This window comes from Trichechus manatus, unplaced genomic scaffold (genome assembly GCF_000243295.1).
Source record: "Trichechus manatus latirostris isolate Lorelei unplaced genomic scaffold, TriManLat1.0 scaffold00021, whole genome shotgun sequence".
Classification (NCBI taxonomy): domain Eukaryota; kingdom Metazoa; phylum Chordata; class Mammalia; order Sirenia; family Trichechidae; genus Trichechus; species Trichechus manatus.
Genome location: NW_004443957.1, coordinates 14263568 through 14286118, shown reverse-complemented (window position 1 = coordinate 14286118; position 22551 = coordinate 14263568).

Sequence of the window (22551 nt, the reverse complement as noted above, 5' to 3'; positions counted from 1 at the left end):
TTGGGGGCAGGGTGGAACTGTGGTGGCATGTTATCCATGAATATGGTATACATGTCCATTTATGTAGTTTTCTTTAATGTCTTTCACATTTGGTTTATAATTTCTTATGAAAATATTGTCCATATTTTGATAGATTTATTTTTAGGTATCATATATTTTGATGGTAGTTATAATTGTATCTTTAAAAGATTGTTTATCGCTGGTTTATAGAAATGCAATATTTACATATTGATTTTAGTCTAGGTACTGCCAAATTTTCTTATTAATTCTAATAATTTGCAGATTTATTTGCATTTTCTATGTAGATAATGATATTATCTATGAATAATGACAGTTTTGTTTCTATCATTCCAATTTTTATAGCTTTTATTTCCTTTAATATTACAGTATTGGCTATTTTCTCCTGCTGTGCTGAATAGGAGTTCTTTTATTAGGCAATCTTGCCTGGTACTGATTTTAAAGGAAATAATTCTAACATTTTTCCACTGAGATAATGTTTCTTTAAGATTTGTGGTTACCAAGTTTAGGAAGTTCTCTTGTATTTTCACTTTTGCTAAGGTTTTTATTGTGAATGAATGTAGATTTTTAGCAAATGCTTTTTCTGTATTTATCATGCAGTTTTTCTTCTTTAAGTGGTTAATGTGGTGATTTGATTAAAATGATTTCTAATGTTGAAGCCATGTTTGTATTCCTAAGATAAACATAATTTAATTTATATTATCTTTTTAAAAAATACATTTATGTATTTGGTATACTTAACATTCTTTACTAATTTTGTAAATATATTCATCAATGAAATTAACCTTCAATTTTTCTTTCTTATACTGTCCATATCTGTCAGAATTACATTCATACAAGCCCTATAAAATTGAGAGTCCACTATATGTCAGAAATTGTTCTGGAGATTGGGAATATAGCAAAAAACAAAATAGATTAAAAAAACTCTGCCATCATGTACCTCACATTTTATTGTTCTTTGAATAGTTGGTAGACTTTACCTATAGAATAATTTGGCACTGGTATTTTCTTTATGGAACATTTAAAAATTATTAACAGAGTATCTTTTATGGTTGTAGTCTTTCTATTCCTTTTAAGCCAGTTTTGGTAAGTTATATTTTATCCAGGAATTTGATCATTTTGTCTACATTTTTAAATATATTGGCATAAAATTAGTGAAAATAGTCTTTATCTTTTACCTTTTTGCTGAACCAGTAGATGTGTCCCTTTTTTTGTTTGTTTGTTTCAAATTTTATTTCTGTCTTTTTATCTTTTTTTCTTTGTCTTGATTTTTGAATTTTTATTTTGTGCATTTTTTTTGCATAGGTAAAATACTTACAAGATTAAAATTCAGAAGGTAGAGAAGGATCTATAGTGGAAAATATCTCTTTCATTCTTGCCCTCCTGCTACTCAGCTGCTCTGTAATAACTAATGCTATCAATTTCTTGTATGTCCCTCTAGATCAGGATGCAAAGTATGTAAGTAAACGTAAGTAAATAGGAGGTTTACATTTTCACAAATGGTAGCATACTATATATGCTAGTATTCTTCTAACCTCTTGCACTTAATAGTATGTCCAAAACCAAATCCAGACCCATTGCCGTTGAGTTGATTCTGACTCATAGTGACCCTATAAGACAAAGTAGAACTGCCCCATGGTGGATTTGAATTGCCAACCTTTTGGTTAGCAGCCATAGCCCTTAACCATTGCACCACCAGGCCTCCTAATAGTATATACTGGAGGGTTGTTTTTTTGTATATCAGGAAATATTGAGTTTCCTCCTTCTTTTTTATAGTGCATAGTATAACCCTGTATGGATATATATAATTTATTTTACCAATTTCTTAACAATGGACAAGGAGCCCTGGTGGTGTAATGGTTAAGCGCTCGGCTGCTGACCAAAAGGTCGGTGGTTTGAACCCACCAGCCGCTCCACAGGAGAAAGGTGTGGCAGTTTGCTTCCATAAAGATTTACAGCTTTAGAAACCCTATGGGGCAGTTCTATTCTGTTCTACAGGGTCACCATAAGTCAGAATTGACCCAACGGCAGTGGGTTTGGGTTTTTTGGTTATCAATAGACATTAGGTTTTATCTAATCTTTTGCTACTAAAAACAATGCTTCAATAAATAACTTTATAATACATAATTTTGCACATAGGATAACCATGACTCGGAATTGACTTGACAGCAATGGGTTTGTTTTTTAATTTATAGATATATCTGTAGGCTAAATCCCTAGAAACAAAATTATTGGATCAAAGGGTGTGGGCATTTATAATACATTTTACCAAATATATTTTATTTTTATTCATTTTGAGTAGGCTAAGTATTTTTTTTTTGTTGTTGTTAGTTGCTATTGAGTCAATTTTGACTCATGACAACCCCATCTGTGCAGAGTAGAACTGCTCCATAGGGGTTCAAGGCTGTGACCTCTTGGAAGCAGATCGCCAGACCAGTCTTCCGAGGCACCTCTGGGTGGGTTCGACTTGACAACATTTGGGTAATAGTCGAGTGCTTAACCATTTGTGCCACTCAGGGACTCCAGGCTATGTATACACATGTTATAAATTTCAAAGCAAACAAAGGGATGAACAGTGAAAAATAAGTCTTCCTTACACTGCTTTCACAAAGTTCTCTTCACAGAGGCAAGCAGGTGTATCTTTCCAGAGATAACCTATGTATATACAAGCATGCATGCATATATAAGATAATTTCTCTTATGTTTCAGTCTGTGGGTATCAGAGAGTTTTTGCTACTTTGTTGGTTAAAGAGAATCACGAGGCTTACTGAAGCCACTCATTTTAGGAGCATATTCTTTATTGTCTCAGTTTTCAGACTCAGTCTTACACCAGCATCCTTGTAGACCTCATCAGTACAAATGATGTCTCAACTGACTTTTATTATGCCCATCTGTTTGCCTTAGAGTGAAGGGTGGTTATTTTCATGGGACCCTGACTTCTTCTGTTCTCACATTTTCAAACATGATTTAATTTCAGTTGTTTGCCATTTTATACTTGGTATAGAGCAGTCATTCTGGAACCCCCATTAAACATCATCTTGGGGATCCCTTTTGCCTTTTTTTGTGTTTAGCTTTTGTTTCTTGTGTGTCATAGATTTGCCTTTTTTTCTTAACTTCTTAGTTTTGATGGAACTAATTTTTTGGTAGCTTTCTGAGAAAGACTGTGTAGCAGGAAAATGTTTCAGATTATTCAGTCTGAAACTATCTGTACTTTTCTTTCCCATTATATTGGTATTTGGTTGCAAAGAATTCTAATTTGAAAAACATTTTCCTTCAGAATTTTGAAAGCACTGTTTCATTGTCTGCTATGTTGGTCCAGAGGTATCTGAAGCCACTGTCATTCTTGATCTTATCTAAGTCATCTACCTACTTTTCCCCTCTGGAAGTTTTACGAACTTCTTTTTGTCTCCAGTGGTCTGAATTGCACAGTAATATGCTTTAGAGTGGGTCTATTTTATCCATTGTTCTGGGCCCTTTCAGTCTGGAAAATCATGTCTTTTATTCCTGATAAATCTCCTTGAATTATTTAATTGATCATATCCTCCTATATTTTATCTGTTTTCTCTTTTAAGATGTTGGTCACTGTGAAATGATCCTCTAATTTGATTATATTATGTTATTTTATATTTATTAATTACTGTGATCAATTTTACTGCCTTTTTACTTTATGGGAGTATTTCTTAACTTTATTTAACAATCTCCTTTCTTGATTTTTAATCTCTGCCATCACACATTTAATTTTGTTCTTTATATGTTCCTTTTAGTCTAGCACTTTATTACTGCTTCATTCAATCATTATCTTCCCTTATTTCTCTGAGGATATTAACGATAGCTTTTTTTGAAGGATTTTTTTTTTCCTGAATAATTTCTTTTTTTCCAAATTGCTTTTTCCACCTATTTGTTCAATTTGGTCTCTCTTCCATGTTAACAACTTTCTTCGTATATCTGATAATCCTTGGTAATATCTTGATGGTTAAGAGCGAGGTTCTAAAAAGTTATTTGGAAGCTCTGAGCATATAGGTGTGAGAGTCAATTTTGAATATCATTATGAGCCAAACTGGGTGAGCTGTCTGTTGGGGAAGCCCCTTGTTAATAACTTTGTTTTCTATTTCACTAACTTTTCTTTACTAATTACTTTCTTAAACTTTATTTGAGCTTCTTCTCTTGTTCTTTTCTTCTAAATTCTTAGGTTGTTTTCTTAGCTTACTAGTTTGTACGCTTCCCACTATTCTAAGTACTTAAATCTAAAGATTTTTCTCTAAGCATCACTTTGCCTATGTCCTACAAGGTTTGGTGAGTGTTACTTTCATTACTATTCACTTCTAAATATTCTGTAATTTCCATTAGGGTTTCTTTCATCTTTACCCACAAATTATTTAAAAGTGTGAATATGTGTGTGTGCATGTGTGCACATTTGTTTTCCATTCATATGGAATTTTTTGGTTGTTGTTAATTGCACTGAGGTCAGAAAATTCTGGTCTTAGTGACAGCAATTTTTGAAGTAGTTGAAATTTACTTTATGGCTTAATATGTGCTCAATTTTCATAAATGTTCTCTGTATGTTTGTAAAAAACATGTGAGTTACCCAATTGTAGGTTGCAAATTCTATTTAAGTCTTATATAGCTCACATTTATTAGCCATGTTGTCCAAATATTTTCATACTCTTTCCATCAGCTAATGAGAGACCTATGTTAAGATTTCCCAATAACATAGTAGATTTTCTTTCACACTTTAGTTCTTTTATTTTTAGTTTTATACGTTTTAAACTATTTATTGGTTATGTTCAAATTTAAATTATTTTATTGTTCTGGAAAAGTGAACATTTTTACCATTATGCAATAATTCTTTTTATCTATAGTAATACCTTTTCTTTAAAGTCTACTTTGCCTGATATGAACATAGATATACTATCTTTCTTTTGGTTAGTGTTTGCTTCTTATATAATTTCCATATTTTAACTTTTAACCTTTCTGTATCTTTATATTTTAGGTATATCACTTTTAAAGACCACATAGCTTAAAAAATTCTGTCTGAAAATCTGTGACTTTAAATTAGAGAGTTCTGTCTATTTTTATTTGTTATTATTACTAATATATACAGATTTATTTCTTCTATTTTTATTTTATGCTATTTGTTCTTTTTTGCTGTGTTCTTTCCCCCTCCTTTCTTACTTTGAATTGATTTAAATATTTGGTTCCTCTCTACTGGTTTGGAAGATACTAATTTTGTTTCCATTCTTTCAGTGGCTGCCTTTGAAATTTTTAAAATGCATGCTTAACATAATATAAAGTTAATCAGTATTTTTACTTTCCTCCCTAATAACATAGACCTTAGAATGGTTTAACTGCAGTTATCCCTTCCCAGCTTCTAGATGTCTGCCTTTTCAGCTCTCTCTTTTTATTAACATCAAACATTAGACACTTTATCATGATTTTATAGTCAGCTTTTATTCAAATTTATCCATGTGTTTACTTTTATTTAATTCCTGTTCTTTCCTGTGTATCAGAGCTTCTTTCTGCTATTTGCTTTCTTTTTGAAACATATCCTTTAAAATTTCCTATACGAAGAGTCTGATAATAGTAAACTTTTTCAGATTTTAATGAGTGAATATATCTTTATTACATCATTGTTCCTGAAAGATAGCTGATATTGGTATCCAAATATTAGGTTAATACAGTAAAATCCTATAAACTGCAATAAACATGACCCCAAAATATTCATTTTCATAAAATGTAGGTCACATTATTTTAAGGGTAATGAAATGACTTGGGTAAGCCTATACAAGTAGCTGGCTGGGAGTTCATCTATTTTCACCCATTGTGCTGGACCTTTTCACTGTGGAAAATAATGTCTTTCATTGCTGATGAATCTCCTTGAATTATTTATTGATCATATTAGGTCTAGCCATGTGCTCCAAATCTGTCTAGGTCCCAGCCTTAGTTAGACACAGCCTGGTGGCTTAAATATTGAGGAGGACAATTCTAGGTCTCATGGCTGGATGAGACTTCCTTTCAAGACAGTAACGATGATTCTAAGAATTTCCTAGTTAGTTGGGGACATTGAGCCAGGGGAATACTAGGAAAATAGGGATTCAGCTTTTCCCACACCCCCACATCTTTACCCCCTAAGCTGCACAAGGTAACAACCTGAGGCTGAGCCAGAAGTCTATCTTCAATTGTATTATATATGTATTAACTTTATGAAGAAATGCATTACTACATGAAATTTTGTTGTAATTATTATTACATATAATGCTGTTATTTGGCAGTTATGTAATGATGCAATTTGGCAGTTATGTAATAATGTAGTTATCATCCATTTTGTGATCAGATGTGGTCATCCTCCATTTCGCATAACACCGATTTTCACATAATTACTTGTTCTTTTGAACCCAACCATGTCAATAAGTGTGGAGTAGGTATATTATTTTTTGTATTTTTTTTGTGCTGGCACTTAGGTGACAAAGTATTATACTGTCTTCTAGTTTTATTGCTGCTGATGAAATGTTAGCTGTCAATTTAATTGCTATGACTGTGTAAATAATCTCTCAAATTTCTGGTTGCTTTTGAGATCTTCAATTTATCTTTGGTGTTCTGCAGTTTATACAATGATGTGTCTTGGGTTTGTTGGAATTCCTAAAAATGAGATTTCATATCTTTCATCAGTTCTGGACAAGTTCACCATTTAGCTTTTGAATATTGTTTCTCTTTCACTCTCTAGTATCAGAATCCTTCTGGAACTCTGACTAAATAATGCTGGACCTTCTAACTGTAAATTTCTTAATTTCTCTTTCATAGTTTCTTTTTCTTTTTTTTTTTTTTACATCTCTAAGCAGCATTCTACATTTTTATCACTTGCTAATTCTCTCTTGGGTATATTTATTCTGTTTAATCCTCCCATTGAACTTTTGAGATATAATTAACATACAGTAATACACAGATCTTATACATTTCATTTAGTTTGATGGGCTTTGATAATTGTATACACGTATGTAATCACCACCTAAGATAAAATAGAGAAAATTACCCTAACCCAGAGAGTTTCCTGGTACCTCTTTCTAGTCACTTCCATTGAGCTTTTTCAGTTAATTCAATGTTAATTTCAAACAAGTTATATCTGTTTTTAAAATTTGCCTGCTTATTTTTTATAATCTATTGCTTTTACTTATTTTATAAATTTCTTTCTCTAGTTCACTAAACATGCTAAACATTGTTCATAATACTGTACATGAAAATTTAAATAACTGAGGTCTTTGTGAGTCTGTTTATATTGTTGTTGTTATTATTGTTGCTGTTGTTGCTAGCCAACTTTCTCATATGCTGGATTTTACCCCTGAGTTTTATGACTTTTATTGTGAGCTCGTATTTGTTGGAACACACTTTGTGGGATTTTTATGAGGCCTGAGTTGAAGAGCCTTTTTTCTCCAGAACACTTTGTATATGCTTTTACTGTTTTATAATCTTTGGTTTGAACTCTTACTTTTCTCCTTTGAAAGTATGTATGTATGCTATTATTATTATTTAGCAAGAGAGAGATCAATTGTGTATAAGTTTTTGAAGCTACTGGAGAAGCCAAAGAATTAAAAACTGTTGAATATGTCTTACTTTAATATCTGTTTTACTTCTTTCCTGAAGTCATCTATCTCTTCTTCACTGACTCTACACAGTAATTAATAACATTTTGACCACTATACTCACAGTTTGGCTAAGTCAGATCATCTTACTGTTTTTCTTTGAAATATATCTCTGTGGCAGGGACAGCTAACTTTAAACCAACATTTAAGCTTCTCCTTCCACATTGTTGAGATGTCACTGGAAAGCAGCTCTCATCAAGGGATTACATTTCTCCATTGCCCTGATCTAAGGGGCCATGTATCTAGTTCTCATCAATGGAATATAAAGAAAAGTAGTAGTGTCGCTTCAAGGGCAAGTATATTAAGAAAAGGGTATGAGTTTTCTGCCTTCCATTTCCCCATCTGCCCAAGGAGTACAAAGGACTTCAAGACTCTAGTTGGATAACAAAGCCACAAGATGGACAGAACTATGGTTTCTTGACCATCAAATGGCAAAAAGCAATTTACTCACCAGGAACATGTACATTGGAATGTGATTTAAGTGAGAAATACACTTTTATTTTATAAGGCTGCTGAAATTTTGGAGTTGTTTTACAGCTGCTAGTATTAACCTAATTTACATAATCTGGGTATTCAACTTGAAAAGACCTATTTGTTTTTTATCTGCTGGTCAGAAACACTTTGATATCACACTAGATGTTCCACGCTGCATTCTTCTAAGCAGATCAAGATCTCCCATCATCTTTAATGCTCATCCAATTTGATATCCTTGAATGAAGTTGCCTTCTGACACATGGCATTTACATAGTGACATGTACCTCTTTAAAGTTTTATTTTATTTTTGTCTACTGCCTGGGAGATGTTTCCCTAACGCAGTAATTTAGTTGGTATGTTCCTATGCATTCCACAGCATTTCTGTATAAGGGCAGGGACACCATCATCTTACCTTCTTCTTGAAATATTTTTTAAAATGTTTTATGTCTGCTATATTTTCTTGTACCAAAAGTTCTTTTTATTTAATTTCTTCCTGAGACTTAATACATGATCTAGGGCTGTGATTTTAGACCCTGTGGTGTTCTTTTCCAAGGATTTTGATTAAACATGATGTTCTTCCACTTCCTTCCCAGTTCTTCAGTGAGATAGATCTTTAGAAGAGCTCTATCTATCCATGTAACAATAGCTCATCATTACAATTTTAGAAAAGGATAATCTGACTAGTATTAGTCAATTGTGAACTTTAGGTGTAATTAGTTATAAACAAAGGGTTTCACTGAAGTTTTCAGATCCTAGGTTTGCAAATTAGTACAAATAGGGAGGAAGAGAAGCTGGAAAACTCACTAGCTGTTTTGAAGTGGGAAGAGCATTGGGCTTTTTTTCTCTGAGTTTCAGAACTCCTCTTACGTGTCCTGGAAGGTAAGAGGGAGAATGGATTCAGTGACAGCATCCAGAAATTTTCTTATGTGCCTTTACACAGTGACTGAGTAGGCATGGGTTACTGTCTCTGACACTGAGACATAGCAGGTGCAAACAGAGGAAAGTAGTGAATTTGTCCTGAGAATGACAGAGGGCACTGACACGGCTTGGCACAGACTGACTTAGAAAGCTAGTGGTTGTGCTGTTCCCTGGAAGTTTGTCTTGCCAGGTCTCCCTGGAGCAGCTAGAATGATCTACATGCTTCTGAGACTGGTGCTGGACAAGTCCATGCTCCCTCCTGCCTCCTTCAGGTTTAGGAAGGGACTGTCCACTCCTCCATATTAAAGTTTCAAGTGTTTGACTCAAAAAATATCTCATCCAGAAGCACTCCCCCTGGTTTGACAAGTCATGGGGGTTAATTAAAGCTGCAGAAAGAGGCAGGCTGTTTGGCTCTTTCTTACAGCTGGGCTGGGAGGCCACAGTTGGACAGGTTGGAGCCCAAACTTGGAGTGCCTCCCAGCTGGAATGGAATCAAGACTTCTGTAGACTCAGGTTTGTTTAATCCTGGCATTATCCAAAGTTTTCTGGCCCTCTGGTTGTTAGAGAGGCAAGACGCTCTGAATGACCCCGACCCAGAGTCAAGTTTCGCACTGGGAGGAATTACATGCAGGCGAGACCATCAACATCGTGATTGTTTTCCTTGAGACACAGGGGTGAGGGCTGGGCCAGTTGTCTGAGACATCCCCAAAAGCCCCCAGTGCAGCTGGGTTTTTGCCTCCCAGGTGCCAACTGGGCCTATCATTATTAGATCACAGTGCTCAGGCCATGTGACAAGCATACTATGGGGCAAATAATACAGTAAAGAAGAATGGAAAAGGAATTGCATTTTCTTTTCTTTCTTTCTCTCTGCAGAAGGCCTGCAAGTGTTATGCTAAAATCTGCCTATTGATTTGAGTATAAATAGCCCCCTTTTTCTAATCCAGATGCAGCTATGTGCCCTTCTGTACAGGGCTGGTGAGTCTCTGTTGTGTCTTGGGAGTAATAAGATTCTACTGGAAAGAATACAGGCAAATCAGCCCAGCTGAGATTACATAAAAGGAGAAGGAAAATTGGAGACAGTATGTAATAAACCTCAATATCTAGTTGAGCGTGATTTTTAACAAAAGTCTCTTGCATTTAGCTCAATAACTTAAGATCTTCAGATAGTAGCCAAATGCATTTTATTCATACTTTTTCAGCTCTGGGCAGGAGCCATTTCAGTAGGCAAGGTAATTCTTCTGGAAAGGCATAAGCTGCTAAAATCAAAGGCCTGAGGGTGGATTTCAGTTCCTTGGTGATTTGTATTTACAACTTCAGAGGCCTGGGCCCTGCTAATGAGCAGCTGGGCAGCTTGTGGGGAAGTTTCATTTCCCAAATCTAGGAGAGAGTCCTCTTGTCTTGAAAGATCTGGTGAATCTTTGATTCATCCTTATATTTCTACTATGAACTATCTCTACTATTCTTGGGACTCCAAAACCTGCCAGTTGGTTTTCTATTTATCTTGGCGCCTGCTTTGCTTCTCCAGTGCTATCCATACCTTTCCTGCTCTTAGATATTTTGGCCTTGTAGAGAAGCATTTTGTAAACATATTTTCATCAGATCTATGAGATGCTGCTGAACAGTAAAAGGCTTCATGGTTCAATTTAGATTGAGGAACAATGCACACTGCGCAACTCTCTTGGAAATTTGTAACACATTTTAATAGGTGCTGAAAGAAAGTCATTTACATTTCTTTAAATGCACATATGTTTACTTATTTAATTATTTAATATCAGAGTGCCCATTAGCTTCCTAAAAATTGCTAGACTTTAGAATTCACGTTGGGCATTGCTACTAGAATGCATCTAAGTCTACAAACTGCAAAATCTGTCTAGACTGGTAGACTTCCAAGTTACAGAGAAATTGCCCATGGATCATCCAACTCTCTAAAAGGCTTAGTGCTGAAGGCAAAAGATGGGTACTGACTAATCATGTAAATAGAAATGAAAGGAATCAAATGTTCAGTAAAGCATACATTGGCTAGAATAAACTGGATTGGCTGCTGTCCATTATGGAGAGGTGCTGAAACAGATAGCCTTGGTGTGTAGAAACTGAACTCTTGGTGCTGCACAGGATGCTTAGACACAAATATTGTGTAGTACAACTGCACAAGAGACAATATGGGGAAAAGAGACACATGCTGGATAGGGAATTAACAGACACGGGGTTTGATCTCACTGCTTCCACTAATTGGATGTATGAGCCTGGGAAAGGCATTTAATCTCCCCATACCTTATTTGTCAAACAAGATGGTTGGACCAGATGCAAGTTTATTTCCAGTTCTAAAAGTCATAATCCATAATGACTTTCCAAACTGGTCTTTATTTGAGCATAGGAGAAATCAAACTGATGCATACTTGCCCCAGGCTCCTGGGCTTCTCTGGTCCCCTCACCCCCACCCCCAACCATTTTTATCTTGACAGCTAACATACTTCTGTATCAGGCTATATGTGTTGCACTAATTGGTAAGATTATTCTGTCCTGAGTCAGTAACAAACTCCAACCTTGGGAAAGGAGAGACACCTGGAGACAGAAATATTGCGAGCATCTTGGAAATTTCAGTTACTTCTATAAAGAAGGTTCTCCTACCAAGGAGGAAGCGCCCATGTATTCAGCAAATATTTAATTAATAAGTACCTATTATGTTCCAGGCTCTGTTCTAGGCACTTGGAATATTGTGTGTGTAGGGAAGACAAAAATCAAAATTACCTACTCTCGTGGAGCTTATATTTTAGTGGAGGAAGACAAATAATAAACAACAAATCTAATAAACAGGTGAAGTATATAGCAAAAAGTAGATTATATAGTATGTTATCGGTTGACGTTGAGTTGATTCTGACTCATGGTGACCCCATGCATGTCACAGTACAACAGTGCTCCAAAGGGTTTTCAATGGCTGATTTTTCAGAAGTAGATTTTCAGGCCTTTCTTCCAAGGCACCTCTGGGTAGACTTGAATCTCCAACCTTTCAGTGAGCAGCCAAGCACTTCAACCATTTGCACAGTATGTTAGAAGATGATAAATACTATAAACAAGGGCAAAGGTAAGGAGGAATGGGAGACTGTAATTATAAATAGGCTGGTCGGGATAAGCCTCACTGAGAAAGTGACCTTTGAGCAAAGACCTGAAGGAGGAAAGAGGAAGAAGGCTGTGGGTAGAGGAAACAGTCAGTGCAGAGGCCCTAAGGTAAGAGTGTGCCTGGTAGCAAAGCCTGTGAGGCTGGAATGGAGCGAGTAAGTGGACGTATTGAAAAGGGAGGGTTTAAGCTGCTTCATGTGGCTAGAAAAAGGTCATCAAATCTACTTTAGAGCAACATTCATGGCTAACAACAGCATAGCCTGGCCTCAGAATTCCTTTCCTTGTAGAAAACCTCCCATGGGACTCCCTGCCTGGCTGGAGATACTGAGTTAGCACCTGCAAATCAGAATACCCGCCTCCTCAGCTCTAAAGCATCCAGTAACATTGCATCTGTAACAGAGGCCTTTCCTATAATTTATGCATTCCGTGATAAGTTTAAATCCTGACTCTATCATTATCTCAGTTTATTACCACAGCCATTTGCATATGTTTGATGGGGGGGAGGGGCAGAAATATCTGGACAGATTCCAACTTGAAGCCTGTATGTCTCTGCTTGCCCTTACTTCCCCCTCAATCCTCTGCCTTCTGCAGGGCCTGGGCCAAGGCCAGCTGTACGCATAGCTATGAAACAGGTAAATGCTCTCAGTAGTCCTATTACCCTCTTCTGTACCTGCCTTCTTCCTTGTTCCTACCATGTATCCCCAACATTCCTGATCTCCAAGTGCCAAGTGAACCTACCTCCCTCACCTGCCCTATGAACCATCTATATTGGTCAATTTGCTCACAGTGACTTAGCCTAGTGGTTATCTCTTCGGCAGGTGGGGCGGGGTTCTGCTTTTTTGACAGAGAATAAAAGAATTTCTCTTTCATTTTGGCATTTTATATGTCATCAAGTTAGAATGGAGAGGGTATGGGGGTAGTGCGGAGGCTTCTCAGCATCCTGGAACCCTGAGAATCATTACCAGAAAGTAGGCAGCCCAGTCACCTGCTTGGAGAGTCTGCCCTGGCCCCTCTCTCCCACTCATCCCCCAGCTCAGCTCTACCTGCTTTCCCTAAATCACATTTCCACACATGAGTTCACTGCCTTTTTTGTCCTAGGAAACCTTCTGTGGATAGTAAGATATATGGTGAAATGTTTGCTGAGCCTCTGAATTGCTCTTGGGAGTCTGGAAGCCGCCCAAGCCACCAGGGTGAGGTGGAAGGAATTGTTGCCCAATGGCCGGCAAGTTGGTTTATTTCACAAGATGTGTTTTCCATGTTGCTTGCATTTTGAAATAGTGTGCACAGGTGCCCCCATTTGATTCAATTTCAGCCCTCATCATGATTTATAGCCCCACCTGATCACAGCCAGCTCACTCTGCTGTTTGCCCTTGACTGCAGAGCTGCAGGCTGTGGGTAGGAGCCAGAGTCAGGCATTCTAAGGGCTCAGAGTGCACTAGCATGTCTGTCTCTCTCTTCTCCCTAAATTTTTACCTTCGGAGGTTTTTTTATGCATTCAACAATGGGTCTAATTTACATTTCTTTGAAAAGAGGCACTGCCAACCTACAGACAATATCAGACTGTGTGGAGGGATTACAATTATAAAAGATGCAAAACTCTTGGAAGAGCTAAAATGAGTTAAGAGGGCATTTATGACCCATTTATGACCTTGTGTCCTCATGTCCATGCTATCACCACAGCCATCATCACCATCATCATAAGTTAATCATAACAACTGTCAGTTATTGGATATTTATTAGCTTGCCAGTTAGTCAAGTATTTTATGAGAAAAAACTCTTTAAATCATCTCAACCACCTTAAGAGGTCACTGTTATTATCCCCATATTGCAGATGAAAAAACTGAGGTTTTGAGAGGTTTAGTAAGTTGCTCAAGGTCAAAACCAACCCAATAAGTAAAGGTCTGCATAATCAAATAAAGATAGTTAAAAATGTGTATGTACAAATAAAGATAGATTTTTAGGTAGTAATTCACCTTAGATAAGATTCTAACGGGCTTCTTTACATAGCAAACTTTCCCGGTGCATCAGGTAGAATTCCGGCGCATGTTAACTGCTAAGGAGCACCTCTCCCGCTCTAATGAGCCATTTCTGCATTTTCTTAGCTGACCTCTGCTTTGCTGGGTCCTTTTCTTGGTTTTCTGTGTCTCAATAGTGACATTTGGCTGGACTCCTGGGTGGGTGCCCATGAACAAAGAATGCACAGGTCTATTGTGAGTGAGTCGAAATACCACCTCCTCAGAGAGGCCTGAGGAGCCCTGGTGGTGCAGTGATTAAAAAGCTCAGCTGCTAACAGAAAGGTTGGCGGTTTGAACCCACCAGCTGTTCCGAGGGAGAAAGATGTGGCAGTGTGCTCCTGTAAAGATTTACAGCTTTGGAAATCCTATGGGGGCAGTTCTACTCTGTCCTACAGGTTCACTATGAGTTGGAATTGACTTGACGGCAGTGTGTTTGGTTTGTGTCTAAGAAGCCGCCCTATCCCCAAAGGCACAGTGCTCCATCCTTGAGGCCTGCGGTGCACGTTTTTTTCTAGCTCAATTAATAACATTGTTAATAATCACTAATGCTTGCAAAGCCCATTTACATACCAGGTTTTGTTCTAAGCCTTTAACATGATATTGACCCATTTAATTCTCCTGATAACTTTAGAAGGTAGGGTCTATTGCTATTCCCATTTTACAGATGAGGAACCGAGTCACAAACAGATCAGTAACTTTCTCAAGGTCATATAGCTTGTGAGTAACTGAGCCGGATTATGAATCCGGGCAGTTTGGTGCCAGAGTCTAGGCCTTAATCACATCCCTCTCTCATTGGTTGGCTTTATCTGTTCACAGGGATGTTTCTTAATTAGGCTGTGACCTCAAACGCAAGGTCTGTATCTTGTGTATCTTTTTGTCCTCAGCTCTGGGCATACTGCCTGGCACCTCGCAGGCACTCAGGAAATATTTAGTGAGTGAGTGAGAGAACAAGTGAGTGAAAGAAGGGTGATCACTGGGGAAGGACTGAGACGGAGAGGTATCCAGGGCAAACCACCCAGGCTTGCCTCTGCTTTAAGGGACTTGACCGTTGCCTGGCTTCTTTTGAACGATCTCAGGACAAAGAAGGAGAGAGTGGGGAAGGAGCACTATTGTAGAACAAGCCTTGTTTGACTCGTTTTATCCTAAAGGTTTGGTTTTTGGATCTTCTTTGACACTGTCTGTTATGGATTGAATTGTGTCCTCCCACACCCATCCCAAGATACGTTGAAGTCCTAACCTCTGGAACCTGTGAATGTGTCTTTGTTTGGAAATAGTCTTTACAGATGTAATTAAGTTAACATGAGGTCATACTGGAGTAGGGTAGGCCCTAAAGCAATCTGACTGGTGTCCTTATAAGAAGAGGGCAAGTGACCCAGACAGAGAGGGAAGATGGCCACATGAAGACAGAGACAGAGATTGGAGTGATTCGTCTACAACCTAAAGAAGGCCAAGAGTTTGTTCACTACCAGAAGCTAGGAAGAGGCAAGGAACGATCCCCACTCCCACAGTCTCAGAGGAAGTATGGCTCTGCTGACACCTTGATTTCAGACTTCTAGCCTCCAGAACTGTGAGAAAATAAATTTCTGCTGTTTTAAGCCATCCAGTTTGTGGTACTTTACAGCAGCTCTAGGAAAATAAGACCCTGAGGAAGTGATCTAATACGCTTCTCACCTCTATTCCTTTTGCTTCTATAAACCTGCCCTGGCTTTTCCCCATGTGAGTTGCATCTACCTCAGCCTCCTTAGCCCTCTCAGTTGATATCTCCATTGTGGCACTTGTCACATCTTGTCCCAACAGTCTACATGTGTCTGTTTCTCCTCCCGCCTCCCCCACCCTGACTGAACTCCTTGGGTGGTGATCTTGTCTTAATCATCTCTTATCTAGTGTCTAGCACAGAGCTGGCCCACCACACACCCTCAAGCCCTGCTTCTTATATTCTTAAATGAAAGGGTGCTTAGCCATTGCTAGACCTGTAGTGCAGGTGGGCAAAGAAAGTATAGGCAGGAAGCAACTCTTCAGCATTAGAAAAGAAAAAAAAAAAAAAAAGGAAGAAGAAGAAACTAATCCCTGGTGCAGGGACCTGAGAATCATTTAAAACTTGTTTCACACCTTCTTCCCTCTCTCTTTACCTCCAGGTCTTGTCACTTAATAAGCGATGCAGACAAATTCTTCTCTCAGGATTGCTTAAGAGGGGCTGAAAAGGTGGTTGGATAAGGTGGGAGGGTAGGGAGTTGGAGGAAACATAAAACAATAAAGATGATTTAATTTATATCTGATCACAGCAACCAGCTGGCTATGCCATCGATTATTACACCCCAGAAGTTATTAAAGAGCACCTGTGTCACAGGCACCTTATTAGCTAGGGATTTATGGAGCACAGAGCCACAGGAGGAAATACTGATATTTCACTCACAACACCACCCATTCATGTCTGGGTTGTCGTCTCTCAGCCCCATCTCTTCTCTTATATCCTCATTCTTCCACCCTATAGCCTCAGGTTCAACTCACAGAATGTTTTTCTCCTGTTGTATGGGTAATGGTAAACAATCTCACTTGTTGGTGCTTCTATTGGGTTTGTGTCCATTTCACACCTGTAGCTATAATATTCCAAAAAGTGTTCTGGGTTCATTCAAATATTTCTAGAGTTTTCTGTGTCATAAATCACCTTCTAAATCTACTGTTTAGGAGAAAAACTGGAACACTGGATTTCATTTGAGCCAGGTCTCATGCTGTGGCCTGAGTCTTAGAACCTGAAGCCCTCAGTTTCCTCTGGCTTATGCTCTGCTCTAGTACAAATGGGCCTCCACTCTTACCTAAGGAAGCCACCAGGGCCCTTATCCCAGTCTCTGAACTTAATGAAAATAAGTAAGTTACCCTTGGATGCCTTGACATTAAAGGCACATTTCTTTTTAACACAATTAGATGCTTTACTCATCCCTAGAAGCAATTTATTCCTAATTATATCCAATTATTACGTGTGATGCAAGGAAAAAAAAAAAACCAAATTGCATTTTTAAATTTGAAACTTCTGTAGGGCAGAATAATGACATGGAGGCAATCATGTTAACTCAAGTCAGTTGAAGAACTTCTCCTTTGAAAGTAACATTTTTTTTTAAGAACTAAAAGGGTTCCCACGTTTTGATCCCTTTAAGTACTAAAGTGACAACACAGGCACGAAGAGATGAAACAAGAAAAGTGGCAATTTACTTATTTACCCAGAAATGCAGGGTTAGGTGTTGTTAATGAGTGACTAGATCACACCTGACATTTTACAAAGTGTCTTACAATCACACCTGTGTACATGTCCATGCATGTGTGCACACACACACATCCACATCTACACCCCCTCACCCTCACCCTCCCACCCCCACATCCCACATGCACGTGGAGTAGAGAGACTGAAGAGGACAGATCTAGGTCTCTTCCTCAGGGGCTGAATCTACTGAAAATAGTGTCTGTGTTGGTGAAGACGGAATAAGAAAAGTACAAGCATGAAATGGAGCAACCAGGAATTACATTCGTGAATGAAGAGAATTAGTTGGCCTAGGTTTACATGCACACTCATAAATCAGTCTATAGACATATGCATTTGCATGTATATCTTTTTACAGCTCCTCCATGATTCCAGATTGTTATTGTTACTTTGATCTCATGGTGGAGGGAATCAATCTGTCTATGGGGAAAATGTCCAAAGCAGCCTTAGAAGTTGGAGCTCCAGATTGTTATGCTCTCACTTGGCCACTGAGCTTTATGGTGTCTTAAGAAGCAACTAGGTGTGGGTGGTAGATTTGGCTCTTTATCAATGAGTCTGGAGACTCCTGAGTGTGTTCCTCTCACAAAACATGTGGCAAAGCCTATTAAAGCTGGAAGATATCTTACAGGCTGTGCATACAATCCTCCCTTTTTTTAAAGAGAGGGAACCTGGGTCATAGAGGGGACAAATCTCCTCAAGATCCCAGAAGTTCTTAATGACTGAAGTCAGACCATACCCACCCCCCCCGCCAGAGCTCTTCTTACCACTAGGTGGCAGTTATTAGACTTGCAGGGGCCCAGTGGGCAGTGCTGACACTGGCGACAGAGGTGATGATGAGCATGCACTACCCTCCATCACCTCCCCTTCCGTGCAATGGCCCTCAGTAATGACCTGCAGTGTACTTGATTGAAATGAACATCCTTACACAGTTCCCCTCATCCGTGGGCAATCAGATTTACTTTCTTCCTTTTAATAGCAGGTACTAGGTACCTGTCTGGATACAGTTCAGAATACCCTTTAGAGGCCTGGAAGTGGCAGTCTCATTCATTCAGGACATATTAAGTGTCTACTATGTGGCGGGCTTCCCTGGGTAGTGCAAACGGTTAACATGCTTGGCTGCTAACTGAAAAGTTGGCGGTCTGAGTTCACTCAGAGGCACCTTGGAAGAAAGGCCTGGAGATCTACTTCTGAAAAATCAGCCATCGAAAACCCTATGGAACACAGTTCTACTCGCACACACACGGGGTCACCAAGACTCAAAATGACTCGATAGCAATGGGTTTTATTATGTCCCAGGCCCCACTCATGCACTGGAAATGCAGCTGGGTATAGACAAAGGGTTGGTGGTTCAAACTCACCCAGAGGTGTCTTGGAAGACAGGCCTGGTGATCTGCTTCTGAAAGATTACAGCCTTGAAAATCTTATGGTGCAGTTCTACTCTGGATACATGGGATCACCATGAGTCAGAATAGATTGATGGTAACTAACAATAACAACAACACAAGACAAAGTCCTTGCTTTCTTGAATCTTACTTTCTGTCAGGTAGATAGACGCTCCTGGCAACCACTGGCTGGAGATGAAGAGCGGCGGCTCCTTTAAAAAGCCGCGTGGCCCCTCTGGTTCGCCATAGCTCCAGAATTCGCTTGAGTTATCGGTATATGCCGATACCTACCAGCTTTTTTTATTTCAGTTTCCTGCGTGGCTCCTGAAAGATTTTGAGTTTGTGTCCTCTGAGCCATGATTTTATTATCATAGAGTAAGAACTTGATGGCATTCAACAGTTATAACAAACAGATTTCAGACCCCCCAACCCCCATCTGGCCAGGGACAGTCTCTGGCTATTAGAAGATGAAATAATTCGGATTGTTTTGTGATCAGAACAGCTGTGAGTGGGGAGATGCATTTAAACTGGGGGTTACTGCAGGTCATAAGTGAGGGGCACTGTCAGAGGTGCCAGGAGGGGGGAGGGAGGGCACCTTTAATCGGAGTGCGTGATTGTAGAATCTGTTTAGCGTCTTGTCATTTGCAGTAATAGCATTCAATTCACTTAACACCATTCCACAGATTCTTCTCTTCTCCGTCCTCAGGAGAAAACAGATTCCCATGTAGCAGAGTATTTGGACAGCAGCAGACTACAGGGAAGAGAGCTTGTAGCTGAAAGTTGAGGAGGCTGGGTTCCCACTCTTCCCTCTGCCCTGTACCAGCTCGGTGACCTGGGGCCAGTTGCCTCACCCCTGGGAACCCCAGAGTCCATCTGGTAAGTATGGGGATTGGATTAAATCATTTTAAAGGTCTCTTTAACTCCAAAAAGCTGTTTTTGTTTTTCAGTGCATTTCTTCTTTCTATGACTTAGTAAGGTATGTGCTACAATTTTGGAATTACTCACTACAGCTTTGCCTGTAAGAGTTTGAGCTTTGGATTCAGACAGATCTGAATTTCAGCCATGATCCTACCCATTTAACTTTGGGCTAGTTACTTAATCTCTCTAACCCTCAGTTTATAAAACCAGGATAATAATAATAATATTCATTTTATAGAACAGTTTTGTGGCTTAAATGGGCTAATATATTCAAAGCACTTTGTTCAGTGTTTGGGACATAGTAAGACTCAAATATTTAGCTGTTATTATCTAATGTTCCTGCTTTCTATAAAGTTTTAGAATAATTTGGATTTTATCTAAAAATCTTTTAGAATATGGGGGGGGAATCTCTTTTTTAAAACTTGTTTGGATGACATGGCTTGAGAGGTTTAATGGTGGGTAAGCTAAGTAATGGAGTGAGACTGAAATAGCTCCATGGAAGTAAAGCATATAATGTGGGAATAAATGAAGTTGCCACCCAGAACTAACAGCCAGAGCCCTGGCCGGGCTGTAATTAATGAATACGATGGCTAAGATTTATAAGGATATTTTAAGAAGTAACTGCACGGCACGGAGCCCTGAGTTTTATGCCTGGGCTGAAGTAAGATCAATGGGAAACCCATTAGGCCCAAGATTTAATGGGTGGGGATGAGGCCTCTTCCCCTGGCTTGGGGCTTTGTGCATGGTGGCTACCGGGGAGGGTTTCTCTGGGGTGGAGGCCAGAGGGATGTGGCAAAAGATGATGAGTATTTGGAGCCAAAGTGCAGAGAAGGGAGAATGATGGCCCACACCTTTCTCCCTGTGCTTGAAAATGCAGAAAAGAGATTCCCAAATTTTTCCAGACTGGCTTCTTCTTTAGTGTCTGAGATGTGTCCCAGCTGGGGAGCACTAGCTAGCAGGCCAGAGGTTTCTCAGCTTTCCTTCTTGAAGAAGACTTTGGACAGGACTGCACTGAGTACTGGGCATATCTGCTTACAGGACCTTGGTTACCCTGAGGGTGTATGTGCTGAGATGCCATATCAGCAAATCACAGGCCTCTGCGGATGGCATCATTAGCACTGGCCTAAAGTGCATTCCAGAGTCCCTGGGTGATGTGAAATGTTTACTTGCTCGGCTGCTAACCGGTTGGAGGTTCAAGACCACCCAGAGGTGCCTTGGAAGAAAGGCTTGGTGATCTACTTCCAAAAACTCAGCCATCGAAAACTCTGTGGAGCACAGTTCTACTCTGACACGTATAGGGTCCCTACGAGTTGAGTTGAGTCGACGGCAGCTGGTCTTTAAGTACTTTACAGCTGGCCCATTTGCACCCTGGACCCTGCAGTGGGCCAGCATTTGCTTTGTGACTTCCCAGGTTTTCATCAGCAGCAGAGAGAGGTGGATCACAATGTCCTTCTACAGTCTCTGTTCTGCAGTGGGATTTTGGGATAGAAAGCACATATATGTTTTCAGCTCCCCCTTTGCTTTGTGCACAAAGAGGACTGAAGAATTAGAGCATGGCTTAGTAAGCCCCCTACTACTTTACTTCTGAGTGAGTAGAAGAGGCCAGGGAAATGTGTAATTCAAGCTCACCCCTGGGGAAGATGATTTTCCTTCTTCCCTTGGTCAGTGCTTAACACTTTTACGCTACACCAGCTTTGCTCATGTTGTCCTTCTGCCTGGATAGCTGTCTCCCAGGACCCATCTTAGTTCCTTTAAGGGGTCAGTGACTCCTGGTCTGGCAGTGACCTAGGCTGCATATACTCTTTGTGTAGTTTGTTCTCGCCGTCCGTGGATTGAATACCTGGATTACTCTATTTCACTCCCTTGTACTTTTTGTAGCTGGGTGGCCCTCTCTTTTTCATAGTCTACCTTTTCTTTAATCCTACCTCTTCTAAGTGCCTTCTTTGTTAAATACTTACCAACTATTTCCAAGTTTCAATTTCAGTTCTTTAGATTTGTTTTCTGGATATGGTCACTATATTTCTTTCTCAGTAGCAGTTACGCTGTAGACAGCACTTGGTGGTGATACCTAGCCCTCTGTCAGTCCCAGGGATATACCCCTTTCGTTTGTATAGAATACTATATTTTATTAACAATTATAATCAACATTTATTGTGTGTTTATTTTGTATCAGGAACTGTGCTAAACACTTTGTATTGCATTTTATCATAAATTACACCATGTTATACCCATTTTACAGATGATGAAACTAAGGCTCAGAGAGTTTCAGTAGCCTGACTAAGGTCACAAAATTAGTAAACATACCCATATCTGCCAAACTCAAAGCCCCATCCTTTTAATCATCACACTACATTTCATATTCAGAATCTGGTTTGATCCCCTCAACAATGCTGTAAGGTAGCTCTTATTATCTCTATTTTGAAGATGAGAAGATAAAAAACGAAAACAAAGACTCAGGGAAGTTAGGTGGCTTGGCTAAGGAAATCCAATTAAAAGATACAAAATTAAGATTTGAATGTAGGTCTTTTTATTCTACATTCAGTTCCTAACCCACTGCGTCATGGGGGTAGCCTTGAATGTTGAGGCTCATGTGTGTTTTGCTCATTTTCTGCAACCTGGAACCTCTGGTATATATATGGATTTGCTTCATTCTTTCTGTCACTTCTTCCTCTTGCTGAGACCCCCACGAGTTAAGGCTGCAGAGGCTTTGCCTTTCCCAGGAAGAGTGATGAAGAAAGTGTGGCTTTATCCTAGAGATAGAGCATCTAAATGGACCCCATCTCAACCAGTTTTACCTGTGTGATACCAAGAAGGCAGCTGAG